This window comes from Suricata suricatta, chromosome 13, assembly GCF_006229205.1.
Source record: "Suricata suricatta isolate VVHF042 chromosome 13, meerkat_22Aug2017_6uvM2_HiC, whole genome shotgun sequence".
NCBI classification, from domain to species: domain Eukaryota; kingdom Metazoa; phylum Chordata; class Mammalia; order Carnivora; family Herpestidae; genus Suricata; species Suricata suricatta.
Genome location: NC_043712.1, coordinates 83970678 through 83989551, shown reverse-complemented (window position 1 = coordinate 83989551; position 18874 = coordinate 83970678). Strand labels below are relative to the sequence as shown.

The 18874-nt window shown below is 45.0% G+C and overlaps 1 protein-coding gene across 1 annotated transcript in view; it reads left to right on the top strand.

Moving 5' to 3' along the window:
- GLIS3 (GLIS family zinc finger 3) overlaps positions 1-18874 on the top strand; it is a 430817-nt gene that overhangs the window by 87274 nt on the left and 324669 nt on the right. The gene's annotated exons all lie outside the window — the stretch shown is intronic.

The following is an 18874-nucleotide window of genomic DNA, read 5'->3' as shown; positions in this document are numbered from 1 at the left end:
TCAAGATGGCAAACTCTTTTTTAAAATGTATTTTTTATGCTGATTCAAAAGGGCACATGCACCCCAGAGTTTAGAGCAGCACAATCAACAATAGCCCAATTATGAGAAGAGCCCAAACGTCCATCACCTGATGAAAAGATAAAGGAGATGTGGTGTAGCTATACAATGGAATATTACTCAGTGACCAAAAAGAATGAAATCCTGCCATTTGCAACAATGTGGTGGAACATGAATGTAATAAGCTAAGTGAAATAAGTCAGCCAGAGAGAGACAAATATCATAGGATTTCACTCCTATGTGGAACCTAAGAAACAACAGGTGAACATAGGGGAAGGGAAGGAAAAAGATAAAAGCAGAGGGAGGCCAAACCATAAGAGACTCCTAGATACAGAGTCATGACTGACTCTCTCCTTTGGTTCCGTTTTTACCTTTACATTTAATTTCCTTATTAAACCTTCCTCAAAGTATCCTAATTTTAGTGTGCCATCTGTTTCCTTTTGGGACTTTGACTGATGTATGAATGATTGATTGTAAGATGCATCCTGATTTCTGAGATGAAGCTCTTGGAATTGATGCGATTCTACAACGTGTCGGCGCTCACCGTAACATCTGTGTTGGAGTAGCAGCACAAAGACTTGCCCGCAGTGTTCCCAGCACGTTTAATAGCTGAAAGTTGGAACCACCCAAATGTTCATCAGCTGGAGAATGAACCCATGTGTGATGTGCCCATATAACAGGACACTATTTAGTAATAAAAAGGAATTTTGAAACATGCTTTATGTAAGTAAACCTTGAAAAATTATCCTGAGTGTAAGGAGCCAGGCATTCACTTAATTCAGCTTCATGTATGTAGTCTAGCACACTACCGGAGGAAGCAATAGTCTTAAAAATCTAAAGATTTTCATCTGAGTCCTGGCTCCTTTATTCCAATCTGCGTGACCTTATAAAGTCAGTTTCCACCTCAGTGTCTCCATTTGTAAAATAATGGCATAATGGCGCTGATTAGATTTGTTTCAAAGGTCTCTTTGGATCTCACTTCTTCTTGTGATGTTAATTTATCTTAAATTTTTTTAAAAATAATACTTCCCAAATCACTTTTAACTGGGCTAGCTTTACATGCCAACTGATTTGGAAGTTCTGTCTATTTCTTTCTGCCTTGTCAGGATCCTGACATTTACTTTGGATCATATATAAGTTAGGTTCCTTCCTTCCATCCTTCCTTCCTTTCCTTCTTTTCCTTCCTTTCCTTCCTTTTCTTTCTTCTTACATGTCTGGCTTCCTATTAGCCTTACAAGTTGTTGGGGGCGGAAAACTGGAAATGATTCTTCTGATGCAGCGTTCCTGCCCAGCGTAGTGGGCATTTACTTAAACTACTTAGTTACATTGAGTCTAATTGCAGTTTCAATTCACAGGACAAATTTCAATACCTTTATTTTTATTGCCATAGGAAACCAATGGGGAAAATGAAAAAGTTGACCTTCTGGTTATAAAATAAGCCCTGGAAAATTAAAAAAATTTTTTTAATGTTTTTTTTATTTATTTTTGAGAGATAGAGAGAGGCAGTGCAAGCAGGGGAGGGTTAGAGAGAGAGGGAGACACAGAATCAGAAGCAGCCTCCAGGCTCTGAGCTGTCAGCACAGAGCCCGATGCGGGGCCTGAACCCACGAACCATGAGATCATGACCTGAGCTGAAACCAGACGCTTAACCGACTGAGCCACCCAGGCGCCCCTGGAAAAATTTTTTTAACTCAGGTCATTTATACTAAAAACATCAATTAAAGGAAATAACATTTGTATACAGTTAGCCACACATTCCAAATCAAAGAAGACGTTCCTACAGCCAACTCTGGATTATCCTTACAGTGTGGGAGGAGATGGGGTAAGCACTGTGTGGATGAATATTATCTCATCTATATCTAAATTTTAAAGTGTAAGGGACTCCTTACATTCTTACGTGAAGAGACAGGATTGCACAAGGAACTTGTTCAGAAGGAAACTAGGCGGGGGCCCCTGGTGGCTCACTTGGTTAAGCATCTGACTTCAGCTTAGGTCATGATTTCCAGGTTGGTGAGTTCAAGCCCCATGTTGGGCTCTGTGCTGACAGCTCAGAGCCTGGAGCCTGCTTTCCATCCTGTGTCTCCCTCCCTCTCTCTGCCCTTCCCCAACTCTCATGCATGCATATGTGCGCTCTCTCTCTCTCTTTTAAAAATGAATAAACATTAAAACAGAATAAGAAGTGTAATAACATAATCTTATTTTTCTTAGCAACTTTATTAAAATGCCTCGGCCCCTAAGAGAGGACTGTTCTACAGTAAGCATGATCTTTGCCTGAGACAGTGAGGGAAGGGAAAGGCAGTGAAGGGAGGAAGGCAGATGCAGGGGAGGGGCAGCCAGGGAGAAAGGGAAGGGCAGAGCACCCCAAGTTGGCACAGCATGGGGAGCAGTGTTTCATGGATGGGGAGCCCCTGTTTGGATGAGAGGCCTAGAATGACTTGGGGCCGCAGACCTCTCTGCTTGGATACTAGCTCTCCCCTCCAGGATCTCTGATGGAGTTTATAGCACTTTCAGTGCTTTTATGCAAGTGGATGATTTAGGAGTGCGGAAAGAGACCGAGGCTGTGCATTTGTATCGTGTGGCAGAAAAACAAAATTATACACAAAACCATTAAACATATGGGTTACAGTTACAGCCATGGCTACTGACATAAAAAAATACCCAACATGCACTTTTCCAGAAACAACTTTATTGACGTATAAGTCACACGGATCCGAATAAAGGAGCCAGGACTTGGATGAAAATCTATAGATTTTTAAGACTGTTGCTTCCTCCATGTGTGCTAGACCATGTATGTGAAGCTAAATTAGGTGAATGAAAAAGACATGGAGTACTTTGCTCAGGAAGTCTGTGAAACTAACGGTGAATGGCCTGGACACATCTCGGTGTAGAAATGGGGGTTCCTTGTAGAATTGCTGAGCTTTTGGTTAGTATTGCTTTCACGGAACTCTAGACTCTCATGGTTGAAGTAACCACCAGCACCCACTCATACATCTTTAAAAGTTCTGTGTTGAATTTAAATTTTTGGCCTAAGACATTTACCACCCGGTATCAGCTTTGTTTCTTGGGAGTAGCATGGAAGTCACGTACCGTTCTTGCATCAAGCAGTGCCTTAACAACCCAGAGACAGTCCCCTGTTAGCCCAAGACTCTCCGGGCCAAACAGCGCGCTGGTAGAGCCTTCCAGACCACACACAGGCCTGAACGCTGTCCGTGTCAGCCACCCACGCCCATTCCTCACTGGGATTGACAAAGGCATCACAGTGCGGGGCACTGGGAGCCAGTTGCTAACTTGCGTGTGGCTTTCGGCGAGTTGCATTCACCTGCGCTCCTTAGCGCCCCTGTGTGTAAACTAGGAACCAGGTGCGATGGCAGATACAGCGCACTTTACAACAATGCTGTCATGTGCTGTGGGTGTTCAGTAAATGGTAGCCCTTGTTGTCCCTCTTGAGTGATCCTCCTCATCATCACTACCGCGTTAGTGGTGGCGAGCCTCCATGAGGGCCCCTGAGGCGTTACACCAGTGTTGTCACCTTCCATATTGAGTTGGGGCTGGCCTGTGTGACCAATACACTGTTGTGGATGGTGTGTGACTTTTGAAGTTAGGTCACTGAAAAAGACGAAGAAGCCTCTGTCTTGGTCACGTACTCTGGAGGAGGGCACCGCACTGTGAGGGTGCCCAGGCAGCCATGTTGGAGAATCTCAGGAGAGGACCTGTGAGCTCTTGCTAACAGCCACGGCCAGTGTGTCAGCCGTGTGAGTGAGTTCCCTTAGAAGCCGATCGAGCTCAGATGACTTTTCTGACAACCGTAGGTCTGGTGGCGTTTGACTGCGGCCTCACCAGAGACCCTGAGCCAGAGCTGCGGTGCCGGGCCCTCCCAGGTTCCTGCCATGGAACTAGCAGAGGGAACGGATGGCGGTTGCTGTCTTAGAGTAGTTTGTCATGTGGGAACAGATAGCTAATCCAGTCCACTGTTCTGATTCTTATTTCTTCACTGGGGAAACTGGGACGTCTGGGGAACTACACACAGTCGAAGCAGAACGTGAAGAGTGAGCTCTTGCAGTTGGTAGTTGGTGGACATTCTCCCACAGTCTCTATGACTTCTCGTCACTTTTAATTCGCTTTTTAATTCATATCTGTGCTTTGTCCTGTCACTGATGATAAAATGTCCCCAAGAGTGTGGAGGAGGTTCAAGTTGTATCCAGTGACCCATAGTTTATCACTTTAAATGGTCAAAATTTGGGGGGAAATGAAACGTTTCCAGAAGCCAGGCATGTAAGTTTAATGTGTCACAGGAGGTGTGTTGTAATAAACTGTGATGACTGTGGCTGAATGCACCTGCTGCGTCCCAAGGGAACCACATTCTAAAAGAGAGAGCGAGAGAGAAAGAAGGAGAGAAAAGAGATTTAGTGCTCAATACAAAGCGCTTAGATGGTACCAATTCAACAACTGGGGACAGTGAACAACCGTGTTGACAAACCTGGTCCTTCCTAGAACCTTTTTATCCCCTTCCTGTCTTCCTGTTGGCACACAGCAGCTCACCATGCGTGGATTCGGAAGTGGATACGCTTGTGGGTGTTGTTGATATATTCCGACATATATATGAATGAAGGAGATGTGGCTGGTGGTCCAGCAGGGAGGACGAATGTCCGTCACCATGTTTTCCGGCACAGCGTGGCTACAGCGGCCAGGGGCCACGGTGCACAGTCATGCTGGGGTCCCTGGCTGTTGTCCGAGCTCAGAGGGACTGAGAGGAGCAGGCAGAGGACCTGGATGGCTGGAGGAAGCCCAAGGATGGTGACGGTGGTCCTCGTGGGCCAGGTAGGACCAGAGGAAAAACGGGGTGTGCGTGGCATGAGTGCTGTCCACGGTGAGCCCATGTCAGGAGCGAGGCGGGGCCCGGACAGCACCACAGATCCTTAGGGGAGCGTTGTTGAACGATGTCTATAGAGAAGAGCCATGAGGCCCTTCTCGTTCCCATCAGGCAAAGCAGCCTCAGATGGCTCCTGGCCAGGCCTCTGCTCATCTTCCGACGGGACTGCCGCCCTCCTGTGCCCGGAGACTGCACTCGCTCGTCTCTGGGGTGCAGACCCTGCTCCAGCACCGGGGGCGCGTGTAAGCCGCCTTGCTCCCCCGCTCAACGACAGAGTGGCATTCTGGGCAGCCAGGGAGATGGTGGCCTCACGGAGCGGGGCAGATGCCACCCACCCAGCGCCGGCACTTGGGTCAGTCTGAACAAATCCGACGGAGGTTTCACTCACTGGCTCCTTGCCTCCTGCTGCCCCCCAACCCCAGCGCCTTGCGGATGAGACAGGAGGAACGTGTGGCTGTTGTTTTTAAGCCTGCTAGTGTGCCTCAGAGAAGGGCGGTGGGAAAAAGTTACACAAATGGCATCTCTGGTGGGGTGGGAAGGAAAGATTTCCTTAATGGAAATCAGAAAGAAAAGGTTTCCAAGGGGAAAAGAAAAGATTTCCGGTGACAGGCCTGACATTGGTTGAGTGTTAGCTGTGTTATACTGCGGAGTATGTAGCAAAGACTGTTGCATTTGATTGCAAAATAACTCTAAAGACTTATATCAGGGTTTTCCTCATTACTGGTGAGGAAACTGAGGCTAAGAGCAGCTAAGCACCCCAAGCGCACTCCTTGAACGAGGGTGAGGAGGGGGAGGAGGCGTCAGGTTTTCACTATACTCTACTCCGAGACCAAGGCGGGAGGAGGCACTGGATAGGGTGGGTGTATGCTGACCTAGGACGGAAGTAGCTTTGGGCATCTTGCTAGTACAGGGGGCTCTACCCCCATAAGTCTTTGCCCTTAATTCTCCTCTCTGCACCCCCTCTCCTTTTGCATGGTCCCCATGACCCCCCCCATCCTGTTCCCTGTCTCAGGATTTCTGTGTCTGTTCCCCACTGACCCCGGCAACTCAGCCTGGAGCAAGGAACTGTTGGTAACTTGGAGCCGAAGGAATCTCTAAATCAGGTGTCTGCCAAGTGGCAAAAAGAATGTTGTTGCAGGTCCAGGAAAATGACCTGGGCTCATGGACAAATGTCATTTGAGTTTCATGCCTACTTTCTTATAGAAATGCTATGACATGCGTAGTTCATTTCTGTTGCTAGAAATTAATTTTTAAAATGATGGTTTTTAAACAAGGTTATATTTTCTTCTCTCTCTGTGGGAGGTTGTAGCCCAGGTTAAAAACTAGAGAGACTTAATAAATAGGGTTTCCAAGTAATTTGTCATCCAAACCGTGCACTTCTCAGAGTGGATGAGGGTGCTCTTAATAATGCCCCAGACTATCTGGGATGAACAGAGGTGCACAGTGACCCTATGTAAGGGAATTTTAGGATGGAACACCTTTGAAAGCCAAGGACTCCTTAGGCATATTTTATAATTTGATTATAAGCTGTCTTAGGTAGTATCTTAATAATTTCAGAGAAAATACATGCTTGTCTCTGGGGCAAACTTCGAAACATTAGCCAAAGGAAAAGTAACTTTCTGGCTTGCTTGTTATTAATAGCCTCCCTGCTTTCAAATTGCCAGTAAGTTTCTCTTGTCTGGTTCACACACTTGGATTCTGTCTTTCATACTGAACATTTGCAAACTACCCAAATATAAACATCTTTAGTGAGGCAGTAAGATACCGGGGTGCAACAGTGTCCAAGGTGTGAATTATGGCTCCATCCGTAACTCAGACTGAAGTGTGGCTCTCGGTGACGCAGGGTGGCTGTTTGCCAAGTCGTATAACAAAACACCTTGGTAATTACAGTCCTCAATATTATTCATATTATCTTTAAACGGCTATTTTTAAGCTGGTAGAAACTGTAAAATAAAAACCCAAATAGTAGAACCTCCCTCGTCTGCAAGTTCTTAAATTTATTTAAATAACTGGTATTTATGCTAGATAGCCTAAAAGATGTTTGTTTCTTGTCTTTGTGATTTTAAGAAATAGTATTAATGGGTAACGGGCAGGGGTCATGTAACCGAAACATGTCTTTTGCGAAAGACTTCTGATAAATCAGTACACGTCAGGAAGAACTCTGTAGACTAGACCATGATGCATCAGACCTTCTGAATCTCTTTAGGAAGTTTGGATTTGCATTTCTCTGTTTTTAATCGCAGTTAAACTCTGATTCCTCTGACAAGAATTATATGCGCTTACGAGTTTGGAATATGTAAGGTGTGTGTAGGACAAGCTGTGCGGGAAACCGTGGAGCAGGTAAAATGCAGCAACACCCAGTAGCTCTTTGTTTTCACACCCTTGTCCGTGGATGCTTCTCGCTCCAGGTTTTCTGGGCATCTCCCCTCTGCTCCTCAACTTTTCCTTACCCCGTCTCTTCACCTTAGGGTTCTGACCTCTGCTCAGCCTAAAGGCTGTGAGTAAGTGATGCTGATTCCCAGTATCTCCCATGCCATCTTCTTCTTTTACTTTGTTAGCTATTTTTTTAGCAAAGTCACTTAGCGTAAGCAGTTCTCTCAGGCACGGCGGCGAAGGCGAAGTCAGTCATGAGACAGGAATTTGGGGGGTGGGCGTGTTTTTCTCAGCACCCCTCAGATCTCCTTGTGTGAGTGTCCACCCATCCTGCATTATGCAACTGACCGGTGTCATTCTAGTTCACTCGGGAACAAGAGCATAGCTTTAAGAATAAGAAACAGGCCCATGAAAAGATTCACTGACACGGGGGGCTTTTGAGAAAGGACTCTAATTGCTAGCTTCGCTCCGTAAATCACTGTATTTCCCTGAAGGTAGTGATAATCAATGCGCTTTGACGCTCAGCATCAGCAGGAAGAATCGAGAAGGAAATATTTCACATTGATTTGCCTCATGCAGGGCCCACGCTGTGGCGGGAGTTAGCGAATTTTGAAGAATGGCTGGCACATCTGTTGGAAACGTTCAGCGTTTGGAATGCTCCCGTCTTTGTGTCCCAGAGCTTAGTCGCTCTTGTCTCCTTCCTCTGTACCAACTGTACTTGGAGAAACAGAGGAAGAGAGAGAGGAAAAAAAAAACCTTTCAGACTGACCACGGATACTTTCCATGTGAAGTCTTCTCAGATGCCTCTGGGGGGCTGGCTTCCTGGACCCACCAAATCTTAGTGTTATTTTCCTTTTGCATCCTGGGCAAGGTTGGTCTCCTAGAAGCCGAAAGACATCTTAGAAAGCAACACAGCGCCCTCCGTGATGTTTTATTTCATTCTTCAGGACACGAGCATCCTCCGCGGTGTCCTGGAGGCTGTGGGGGGTCGGATCGTTATGGTTATTTCCCTTCCATCGGTGCCTGCACCTTCACTTTTGTCTGTTTTGTACGTTTAGTTCTGTGTACGATTTCTCTCAACCATGTCAGCCCAAACTGGAGAGCTTTGGTCTTTCTGAAGGGTTTAGCTCCAAGTGCTCTGATTAGCTAACAGGAAGGACTAGTGCTGGAATATGCCTCCTGATCCTGGGCCCCTCCTGTCTGTTTTTATTGTTACAACTTACGAAAAGGAAACCAAGGCGTAAGCTGCCAGCCAGCAGGCAAATAGAATCATAAAGAGACCATTCACAAAGCAGAAATGAGCCTTTACAACTTTTTTAATTGAAGTACAGTTGACATGTATTAGTTTAAGGTGTACAATGCAGCGATTCGACAGTTAAATATGTTACACATCATGAAAGGCTCACCGTGGGAAGCGTTGTCGCCATCGGTCATCATGTAAGGCCATTGCGGTATTGTCGCCTCTGTTCCCTCTGCTGTACATTTCATCCCCGTGACTTACTTATTTTATAACCAGAAGTTTGTGCCTCCTGATCCCCTTCACTTATTCTGCCCACTCTCCTGCCCCTCCCCTGCAGCGGCCACCTGAAGAAAACAAAAACACTAGTTGAAAAAGGTACATGCATGCCTGTGTTCATTGCAGCATTATTTCCAACAGCCAGACTTTGGAAGCAGCTCAGGTGTCCACGGACTGATGAATGGATGCAGAAGATGTGGCAGATGAAGTCGATGGAGTGCTACACAGCCACACACACACACACACACACACACACACACACAACCCCAAAATCTTGCCATGTGCAACAGTGTGGATAGAACCAGAGTGTATTAAGCGAAGTGAAATAAGTCAGACACAGAAAGACAAATACCATCTCATTTTGCATATATGTGCAGTCTAAAACACAAATGAACAAACAAAAGAAAGACAGAAGTAGACTCCAATATGGAGAACAAACCACAAGGAGGCCTCTTTAGAAAATGCTCTACTTCAGTGAATTTGGGAATATCAACGAACACATTGGTGGGTTTTTGGGTTTTTTTTTTTTTTGCTTCAGCCTGTCAAATTGGGGAAGAATGTAACACTCAGTGGATAAGCAGAATACGTTGAGATTGGAGTTCTTTTTGTGTGCTTTTGGAGGCGTGAGTTTTGGGGGCAATATTTACATAGAAAGCTTGCAGAATATTTAAGATGTACTCACCCTATCAGCTGGGACGGACTGGGACATCCTAGCTTACCTTTATAAGCCTCGTCTTTGTGGACCAGTCTGCGTGTGTCTGCTGGCTGGGGGTGGGGGGGTGTCCGTGCTGTGCAGGAGCAAACGCGTTGGCTGTCGTCCCAATAGGGCCTCAAGAGGGGCCCAACAACCCCTCTTCCAGAAATTGATGCTAAGAAAATAATTGGGAATTTGGTAAAGTGAATGTGCATAGAAGTGGTTTTTTTTTTTTACAGTATTTTGTTTGTTTTTTAGTGAAAAATCATCTCTACCCCAAATGCACAACTGATAATGTCTATATGGTGAAATATTAAAATTAAGTTTACAAAGAGTTTTTTGAGAAGTGTGAAAATAACTAATTGCATAAGTTCATATAAAGTATAGGCTGAATTGCTTTCAAAGTGTGAATAGAAACAGGGAAGTCTAGAGAGAAGAGGCTAAAATGCTGTGATTGTCCCTGGGCAATGAGCTTTCGCGTGATTATTAATTTCTTCTTTGACTTTTAAAATGTTGCCCCAGTGTCCCCATTGCGTGGGGTATGCGTTCTTTGTAAAAGGGAGAATGCCGTTTTTTTTTTTTCTCTCTTTTTGACAAGCCCACTGAACGTGCCACCCAAATCCAGGTTTCTGGGGTGTTTTCTGACACGTCCCCAGCCTGAGGACAGGGCCGGAGTCTGCCCTCCTCTGCCCTCTTTTGGTTGGTGAGCAGAGAGAGGTCTACACATCCTTTGTCCTTTGTGGTTCAGCAAACTTAGAGCTGTCTTCTGGCAACAGGTGCCCCTGAGTCTTCGCATTTAGCATCAAGGAACTCGGGCTCTGTGTTCGGGAAAGTGCAGTGGCCGTGTTGGGGCTCAAAGAGGACTCGTCACCAGAGAGCCGCTGGCTTCTCGCTCACAAAGGGCAAGCCCTGGGTTCAGCCCTGGCCACATCATTCCCTATCTGTGCACCTGTGACCAAATTTGGAAACTCTCTGAGCCTTTTCATTTTTCTGTCTGCCACCTGAGAATGATGAGACCTCATTTACGGTGTTACTAAAGCAAGGAAAGACAGGTCATGTGGGTTGATGTAAAAGAAGCCTTCGGTCTCGTATTTGTTACATTGTTTGACTCCTTCCGGGCCCCCTCCCGTTATCATGGGGGTTCTTTAAGGGGTAAGGTTCTTGGGCTTTGAAAATGTACTCGCTATCCCATACAGGGGAGGCCTGGGTGGACAGAGCCCTAAGCGTCCGAAGGATGGTCCGAGATGGGCAGATCATGCTCCACACTTCTGGGGTAATAACAAGCAGTGGCTCCTGCGTGTTCAGGGGCCATGGACCACCAGGGTTAAGAACATTCCATGTATTTATTGCGTATCTCAGAGGATACATAGAAATTACCGTCATTTGTCTTCAGTAGCTGGAGGTCCACTTTTTATTCGGAGGAGGTGCCCCACCCACCGAGTTCCAGAGCTTCCGAGGGACCATTTCTGTCCACCCAGTGCCTGGTGCCCTAAATCTGTCTCCCCCTCCACCCCTCTGCTTCCAAATACACATCCTCCGTGTTGGAAAGAGGGACACCATCGACAGATTTTGATGTTACTTTTCTTGGGTGATTTGCCTTTAATTAGAAGGCTTGCAGCTAAGAGATGCGGTTCTGATGGAGGAATTCTAAGGTCTAGTTAGCAGGCGAGGATGTTGGACACAGAGAGAGAGACCCTCTAGAAAGGCTTGAATTAACTTCAGAGGAAGCCTCCTGTTTGGCCTCTTGGCTTTTTAAAAGAAGGAAGGAATGCAGGTCTCAGAGGTCCCAAGTGCTTAGGGAGGGCTCTCGCTGCTGTTCTCTGGCTCCTTCCTTCCTGCCCTTGGCCTCTTCCCAGGTTATCTCACTTCTGCAAGTGTCACTGGCCGTATTTGCTGTGACATGATGGTCAGATACGGATCCTTGTAGGCCCAAGGGCTCATGTTGGAAGAACCTCAAGTGAAGGGAGGTCAATGCCAATGTACAAATAAAATGCAAACAGCCCATTAAATAATCAGAAACGGAACTGATGTTTACCACCTCCTAGATCACAGCCTGGGAACCGGATGAGAGCCGGGCACACGTCTATAGGACGAAGGAACCATGGCACGGATTTAACGCCATTAATTCAAAGAAACAATTAATTTAAAAGGGAGCTTAATTCACGGTTTATAGACTCAGCATCTGTATGTGGAGCAAATACACTAAAAGGAAAGGAATGGTAGATCTATAAAGATGTCAGTTAGATAATTTATGATACATGTACTGACCTTTTTTGTAGAATCCAGTTCTTTTTTCTCTCTTTTGAGCCTCACTGAGGTATCATTCTAGAACAGGATGTGTACGTGTACTCTATGTCTTTTAGGAATTAAGTATTCTAAGTTGAAAGGGTTTATAAATGTTTTTTTTGCATGCCATTTTGTCATCAGGATTTCTGGAACTCATTTTTTAAAATTTAAATCAGTGGATTGAAAATTGTCGATTTGTGTAATTTCCTAGGCATGTCCGAGCAATATATTTGAGCTGAGGTTCACGGGCCACGTTGTTTTTCTACGTAGGTGCAACACAGGAGGACTGCTTCACTTCCTGATAACAAGTTGTAGTATGAAGAAATCCACATGTCACTGCTTTAAATTTTGCATCTTTGTATTTACCTTTATTTTATAGGGATGCACCATTGTTTGCTTTTGCTTCTAGAGAGATGTTCCTTTCTCCAGAAGTTTTTCATGGTCTCACATCCTTACGTAGAATTCCTTGCAGAAGTCCAAATATATTGGAATATGAGGGATAAAACTGAGATAGAGCTGTGGAAATCTAAGTGTTTGATTTTTGAATTGATAGGAGCGCTTAGGTGATTTTTCTATATGAAAATATGTGTGTGTGTTAACTGAGTACTCAGACTAACATTTCTGTCTTTTGCTAATGGCCTAGGAATGTAAACCATTTGAAATGAGGATCTTCCACTATTTTCCAATGATAAATTTGAATATAGAAGTTTTCAATAACATTTATTGGAAATCTCACCCTTTGGGAATCATTCCTTGTGTTAAAAATATATCGCTCCTAAATACAGGAGTACATTTGACCGTAATTAGAATATCATGAACATCTGGAAGACTTATTATTATTTTTGAAATTTACTTATACCCGACCTCTTTTCAAAAAAGAACTTGAAGCTATTTACAAAAAGAAACAGCACGATTTATCAATATGAAGAGTTAGGGGCAAACCAATGGGGTGAGAATATGGGTGATAAAACAGGAGGAAACAGATCACTCGCTGAGGGTTGAGCAGAATTGCTGAGGGCATTCAGGGCTTCGTAGTACATGAGCCATTACGGGAACTTGGCCGCTTAAAAGCTATCCTCGACTTCCCCATTCTATTTTGGGTGATTTCTTCAGTGATACTGGTTTGTCCCTCCCACCACCCAAGATGCGGCAAGAATAAGCAACGAGTTCTTGCTGATAGGTAGAAAGACTTCCATGGGAGGGTAAGGGGGCGGCATCCCTGGCAGAATGCGACCACCGGCAGCTGGGTTCCGTCAAGTCCATGTAGAGTGAGGACAAAATCACAGAGGTAACATTTCAGAGCGAGAGGACGGCACGTGAAAATTCAGACTGTTGACTTCTCTCGGAAAGTGGAAAGAGTAGCCGGCCAGCCTTCCAGTGTACAGGACAGCGGTCGGCCGCTGCCCTCTGGGTATTTTACGCTCTTCTACCTGCCTGGCCATGGAGGGCATTTGTGAGTTAGACCCCCAACTCAGACAGCCGGCTTGCAGAGAGCTGGCAGTCTTTCTACCAGGGAGTCGGGGGTTAGCACTGCACAGATCGAGCGTGTTGGCCAGAGATTTCCGTATAGCGTCAGCCTTGCTGGAGGCCCCCCTTGCCCCCACCTGTGCGGAGCAGCACACACAATGCTCTTTGTGCCATAATTCGTCCCGGATGATGCGTCCTCATTCATTATTCATTCATTCACTCACTCTTTCATTTATCATTTATTACAAAAACTTTTATATCATGTTTACTATCGAAGCTCAGGTCCGGGTGGTGCTACTTATTGTGATGTTTCAGACAGTGCTTTAGAAATAGTGTACATCAGGATTAGGGATGATCCAAGATGCTTAGAAACAACTCTGCATTCTCCTTGGAAGAAACTGTGCCATTTACTCAGCACGAGCACCTAATGACCTCGGTGGACTGGAGGACCTCCCACTCCTGTCAGTGCCCAGCTTGCTCTCCGGGACGGAGGAGCTGAGTCTGTAGAGATTGAGGCTTAGAACTGAGCCACACTCAGAAGAGAACGCTCATCGACAGTGAGAAAGACAGACGTAAATACAAGACTTTTCAAGTAAATAAGACAATTATGTGGATTTATTCCAAGCCTGAATGTGATTCATTTGGGTGATACGTTTTTGTTTTTGTTTTTTTCCCCTCTCAGATCCTAGCATTTGGAAGCAGGTTTCCTATACCCTTAAATACAAGGTACCTAGCATAAAGAAGACACTTTACAAAAAAGAAATGTTCAGCAAATCTACTAGTTGTTGGGATTGACAACAACATCATCAACTGTCTTGGTCACTCTTGTCTCCCGTACAAACAAAATAGCATGATTTTTCAACCTGGGTTGTCGGTTTCTTTTTAAATGACTTTGAAAATTATATTCCTTAGGAGCCTCTTCAGCCAGTTGACATGGGGGCATTCATGCTGTGTGTGGTGCTGGGTTCTACTCACACCTATTGAAAATCTGGGGCGTCCAAACACTGGAGACCCAATTTTAAGCTTAATCTACATTGAAAGAAAAAGAGTTCAAACCGTTTTAGGTAGATTCCTTCCATATGACTGTTTTTGTCATAAAGCTTTATATCATGTGTTGACTTACCAGCCCATTAAAGGTCACACTGGATGATGTAAGCACTTCCCTCACAGATAGCTAAAGATAAATTCTTTAAAGAATTCACCCAGTGAGACTCTTTCCTTATTCTAAAGTTTGAAGTCTGCCTCTGGTTTTCAGATTTAGTGAAATGAGGTTTATTCCAGCTTCCTTCCTTCCTTCCCTCCTTCCTTCCTTCCCTCCTTCCTTCTTTCCTTCCTTCCTCCCTCCCTCCCTCCCTCCCTCCCTCCCTTCCTTCCTTCCTTCCTTCCTTCCTCCCTTCCTCCCTTCCTTCCTTCCTTCCTTTCCGAACTTCCTCAATAAAAATAGAAGCCTGAAGAGAGTTTATCATTTCTTTTAAGGTGAAGACCAGACCATGATAGGTTGATTGTCATCGAGTTTCTCTCTAAGCAGCTTCGCTGGGATCTTTCTTATGAGGTGTGGATCTAACACATTTCATTTTTGAAGGCTTAACCTAAGTTAGTCCCCAGACTCTATTTCAGTGAAAGAAAAAGGACAACCCCCCCCCACCTTTTATCTCCATACTGTTTGGGTGAATATTGTACTTATATGTATATTGTCCTGCCAATCCTTGCAGAGCTGAATTTAATAAATATTCCTTCCATGATGGAAAGTCAGAGCATTTCAGGAGTGAGTGCCTGGTATGCTAAATATGACTTACAGGTGATTCTAATAAAAGTGCATTAAGCATGTATGTGGGTGGTGATAAATCTCATCTTTGTGGAAGCTCAGTCACTCTCCTATGACTCCCTTTATGCGACCTGTAAGTGCTAGTGATCATGAGCACAGTTCTAGGTACATGATTTCTTTTTATAACTTTCTTTTTTTTAAAAATTTTTTAAATGTTGTTTATTTTTGAGAGACAGTACGAGCAGGGGAGGGTCAGAGAGAGAGGGAGACACAGAACTGAAGCAGGCTCCAGGCTCTGAGCTAGCTGTCAGCACAGAGCCTGACATGGGGCTCGAATCCACGAATCGTGAGATCATGACCTGAGCTGAAGTTGGACACTTAACCGACTGAGCCACCCAGGCGCCCTTAGGTACATGATTTCTTAGTTAAATCATTTTATTTGTTTATTAAAAATTTTTTAATGTTTATTCATTTTTGAGAGATGGAGAGCACCAAGCATGAGTGGGGGAGGAGCAGAGAGAGAAGGAGACACAGAATCTGAGCAGGCTCCATGCTCTGAGCTGTCAGCACAGAGCCTGATGCGGGGCTCAAACCCACAGACTGAGAGATCATGACCTGAGCTGAAGTCAGATGCTTAACTGACTGAGCCACCCAGGTGCCCTCTTAGTTAAATCATTTTAATTAACCAATTCCTGTTTTTAAAAAATTTTTACTTATTTTTATTTATTTTGGAGAGAGTCAGTGTGAGCAGGGGAGAAGGGCAGAGAGAGAGAGAGAGAGAGAGAGAGAGAGAGAGAGAGAATCTTATGCAGATCCCATGCTCAGTGTAGAGTCTAATACTGGGCTCCATCTCGTGATCCTGGGACCGTGTCCTGAGCCAAAATTCTGAGTCAGACGCTCAACCACCTGAGCCACCCAGGTGCGCCTGAGTAATTCATTTTTCTGTCTCATCGTGTTCCCCGCCTCTGTATGTGCTCCCCAGTTGTGAGAAGTTCATGGACATTTTTTACTTAGTATTTATAGTGGAACTTTGTGGAACGCCCCTGCTTATGTGAATTTAGGTGGCGGCTATATCCCTCCACCCGCCCGCCCCCCCCTGCTTCCCAGAACCTGCAGCCATTGGACAGAACACAGATACCTTTCGGAAGACTGCAGGGCAGGGAACGGAGTCCCACTATACGGTGTAGTCCTGAATGAGACTTGCCCACTTTGGGATGAGACCGCGTGTTGACTGTCCCCGGTGCTAGATCTTTGGGCTGTCTGCCTGGGAGCGTGTTGGGAGAGCAAGATGGACACGTGCTCCTGGAGACCTGTCTCCGAGACTTTGATGGGCTCTTCGTGGCTCAGAGGGCTGGCGGCTCCCCGCCAGGCCTGCAGGGTGCCCGAGCACCAGCTCACATGCCTGCATGCGTCCTTACTCGTGGTTTTGCAAAACTGATCCAAAACGTGCAGGCCTGTTGACGCGCCCAGCTTCACGCATCCTGGCCGACGACCTTTCTCTCCGTGTTCCTGCCAGGACACTGCCTCAGGTCTGCTCCACGCCTCTTCCGACGAGTGCTCCCACCACGAGGTTTCCTCTCACCGCACTGCTGGTTCGTATCTTTGCCGCGTTTAAGATCCCATTTGAAACTTAACGTGTTCTAGAAAGGTTTCCCAACTAGCTTTGGCTCATCTTGAGCTCTTGTCCCCATTCTATCCCTTGAGCCTCCTTGAAGGCAGGAATCATGTCTACAGCTGTTACTGTTTTCTCAGAATTGCTGTATGTTATTCCCAGGACTTACCATGGAATGAGAACCGCTTGGCCATAGCTCAGCTCCCCATCATTTTATGAATGTGCAAGAGACATTAAATGGTATTCTGTGAATATTTACTAATTGCCACCTATATAGCCAGGACTTATTGTAAATTTTCTTTTGATACAATTTCAGACTTTTCCGAAAGATTTTAAGAGTAGTGTAAAGAATTTCTTTGTACTCTTTACTCACATTTCCCATATGTTAACTTTTCTCCATTATTCTATTTTCTTCCGAACCATTGAGAATAGGTTGAAACCATGGTGCCATTTTACTCCTACATTCTTTAGTGTGTAGTTCCTAAAGACAAGAAGAACTTCTGTGTAGCCATAGTACGGTATCAAAATCAGAAAGTCAGTATCAGTGCGCACTGTTATCGCACACGTAGACCTTGGTGATTTCACTCACTGTCCCACCGTCTGATGTGGCAAAGGAAACTCCTGGACCACATGTGAGACTTACAGCCAGATCGTTCCTCTGGTTCTTCTGTGTGTGTTCCACCTGTCCACACTAAACCACATCTTCAGACCTCACCTCCGACATCACGGAGTTAACTCAAAGCCTTGGAAAACGTCTCAGGACTTTCAGAAACTTCCAGAAACAGGGCCAGCAATGCTGCTGCTTTATTAAAGATCAGTGGATGCAGCGTAGAAATCTTGATGTCATTCTTCATGTTTCCCTTGTGTAAGCCGAGCAGTAGAAGTCTCATTTGTGAGATTAAAATTCAGAGAACTGCCAGGAGACAGTGTTTGACAGCAGCAGAACCTTGGCCAAGAGTTAGCTGAGGGGGGAAATGCCTGAAATGTGGAGACGGGACTCCTCGTTGAAGATGGCGGTGATGATTTTTGACTCCAGGGGACACAATATCCAAATGCTGAGATTTCGTTTAAATAGCTCATTCACTTATAAATTAAACATATTCCTACCTGACTGCCATGATTTTCATTAGCCAAACCTGCTGCTTATATAACAGTTAGGGAAGCTGTATTAAACATAGTGATATTTCAGTGATTAGGCCCAGCCGGGGACAAAGGCTTACATCTATTGCCATGGAGTTCCTTGTTTAATTTACCATAAAAATCCTAACATGGCCTCCAGCATTAAAGAGAACATAATATAGCAGAATATTCAGCTGGAAAAGAATTTGACACTACTCAAAGGTTTGGAGGACAATTGCAATACCCATAAAATCAGAAAATGATACATAAATCTTTCTTAGAGTAAAAATGTTGGCTTTTTTCTCAAAATGTTTCCGTTATTTAATACTATGGGTATCAGAGCCTTTGTTCAGCACATAATGTTCAGGGTAATTTGGTAGACATGAACTAAAGATCCTTTAAACAACTTGCTTTTATCACAATTTAATTTTATTCCTCTATTCAGGCACAGGGACATTCATTTAGTGACTTTGTTGTGGGAACATTTCTTTGCATATAATATACAGAACTGTTCAAATGTAGTCTGTTTTGGATCATTCATTATTCATTTCTTTGGGCTTTCTCAGATGGAAAAATAGAGTCCAGTAAACAGCTTCAAATAAAAAATATCTGAAAGACGTGACTTCTCTTACATATATATAATTAGGGAAAAAAAAGACCTTCAGTTTTGGATTTACTTTAGACAATCACTTAACAACAGTCTGAAGCTTTGGCAAGAGAGAGGGGAGACAGACAGACAAAGAGAGGGAGAGAGAAGACAGACCACAGTTGGTCTGACTTGCGTGCTGACTTTTAAGTTGCACCTCTGCTCTCCAGAAGGGAAGGAAGGAATACATTTGCCCAGGCCGGTTACGTTACTGCCGTGGGATAGGGACGGATCTCAGGAGGCCAGTGAGCTCCTCCCCTGCTTGCCGCGCCTTAAGAGCATGTTCTCATCAGTGCCTTTTTGTTTAAATTTTTTTTTTACATTCATTTATTTGTGAGAGACAGAGAGAGACAGAGTGTGAACAGGGGAGGGGCAGAGAGAGAGGGGGACACAGAATCTGAAGCAGGCTCCAGGCTCTGAGCTGTCAGCACAGAGCCTGACGCGGGGCTCGAACCCATGAACAGTGAGA